Source organism: Solanum tuberosum, unplaced genomic scaffold (genome assembly GCF_000226075.1).
Source record: "Solanum tuberosum cultivar DM 1-3 516 R44 unplaced genomic scaffold, SolTub_3.0 scf00098, whole genome shotgun sequence".
Lineage (NCBI taxonomy): Eukaryota > Viridiplantae > Streptophyta > Magnoliopsida > Solanales > Solanaceae > Solanum > Solanum tuberosum.
The window spans coordinates 362,657-365,070 of NW_006239026.1; positions in this window are offsets into that span (position 1 = coordinate 362,657).

The window sequence follows — 2,414 nt, forward strand, 5'->3', positions numbered from 1 at the left end:
ATATTAACCTGAAGGATCCCATCTTCCAATCTTCCACCATATTTAATTAATATTGATACGTAGTTGTTCCATCACAACAAAATCAAGATTTTTCAAAGAAAAAAAACTTCAATTCCTCAACAATGAGAAGATTTTTGGCAGAAAATTGAAGAGAGAGAAACGTTGAACAAAAAAAAGGGTAAAATCAGAATTTTTTAATAAGTTTAACTAATTTGAGTGAATTTAAGAAAACTAAATATTCTTAATAAGTTTGAATTCCTTAATTCGTGCTTAATTAGTAATTATCTACACTCAATTACTAAATTTAAATTAACCACCCCTTATTTCTTGTTTTTTACCTTTTTGCCTTCAAAAATGTTTTTTTTTGTTTTTTTTATCTTTTTTTTTAAAAAAACAAATGTTTTCAATTATTAAAAACAACTTTTTTTTTAATAAATTGTTAGAATTTGAAATTTTTAATGTTACAACTTGAAAGTTTAAATCTACTGCTATAACTTGAAAATATTAATATAATATATGTCATGTATGAAATTTACACTTTTTTTATTAATATGAAATGTGGGTAAATTAATACAGAAAAAATTGTATAAAATAGCAAACTATTAATTCAAAATGGTATAACCATTTATGTTTATTTTTAACAATAGAATTTCATCTAATATATTGAAATTTTGAATTAAACTACTCAAATTTTCATATTGATTAATAAGATTTTTGACAATAATAACCAAGGTAACGCATTAGAACAAACGTTAACATTTTGTTAACTTGAAATAACCATTATCAATAATAAATGTTACTAGTAGATATTTGTTGTGAAGCTATTAAATATTTCATCTCGTATAAAAATTACTGTAGCTATAAACTAAAAATATCAACTTGAAAAGATTATACTAACCTTACTTATAACTTAAGCAGATAATACCAAATGAAGAGAAAAAGTTCAAATTAACTATATTAAATGGTCTAAATTTAAACTTGAGCAAGTATCATATACAATACTTCTATTATGGAATCGATCAATAAGTAAGGATCTTTTGACACTTATATATGACTATTTCTTACATAATTTGGAAATAATTTTGTAACATTTTAGATATATTTGTTAGATTTGCAAACAAATAAGAATGAAAATAAATTGGGCATTATTCTCCGACAACAATCCACAGAAAATTCAGTTGGAAAATGATTTGAGAGAAGTATCATAGAAAACTTTTCATGAAAGAAGGAAATTTTCTTAAGTTATTTATCTTTTGTTTGTCTTTTCTATTATTAAAAAAAATTACGTTTTAAAATAATGTATTAGGTTTTGCAATTTATTCCTCGACATCTCTTTCAACCACGTAAAATAATGTATTTAAGTTTTGCAATTTATTCATCAGACATCTCTTTCAACAAATTTGAGATTTTATTTCTTTAATTAAGTTATATCTCAATAATAATTATTTTCTCAAAACTATATTTGTTATTTTGTACATTTTAGTTTTTAATTTCATGCTTCCATTAAGTTGTTATATATACATGGTGCTTTATCCGTACACGTTTCTCCAATTCTCATAAAAATCATATGGGGTAGAACTTTTTAAACTTGAAAGAAGTAAAAAAAAAATCGATAATGTAGGCTCAATATATGTCATATACCTTTAAAACTAAATATTTCACTCACATATACGATATAATTTTTTAAAGAAAGAAGATCATTTGACAAATGACAATATTTAGAATAATATAATTTCGCCACATGCTTTCAAAATCTAATAGTTCTATGTTAAAACAACAAATATCAAGATAAATATGCATATTTACTTTTTATTCAAATAAAAATGAATACTATCAATGTCCTAATTAAAATCTAAACTCTCAATAATTTTAGGAGTATAGCAAGAGGAAGATATTTTTCAACCTCATCATTGAAAAACAATTGAACTTCTTATCTTTTTCATTTAATTTTATATCATATTATGTTTTCATTTTTTTTTAATAAAAAATAACTATATATGTTTCAAAATAATTTAACTTCTTTGTTTAAAAAAAAAGGGAAAAGGCATAAGTACCCCCAGCCTATACCCAAAATCCCTGAGACACACCTAACTTTTACTAAGGTCCTATTACCCCCCCGAACTTATTTTTTAATTAATTTTTTACCACTTTTCGGCTTACGTGGCAATATAAACCAAATAGATTGAAAGCTTTGTTCAACACGCGCCGGGCCCCACTTTTTCAACTTTCTAAAAAGTAGCTTTTACACTTCCCAAAATTTCAAAAAGCTATCCTATTATTTATAATCTACTTTGTTAATATATTTTTAGTTAGTTTATAGATTTTAATGTTTATATATTTTATTTCAAATTTGGGCATGTAAAATTTTGTAAATATTATATATATAATTTTATTTTATTTATAGATAAAAAAAT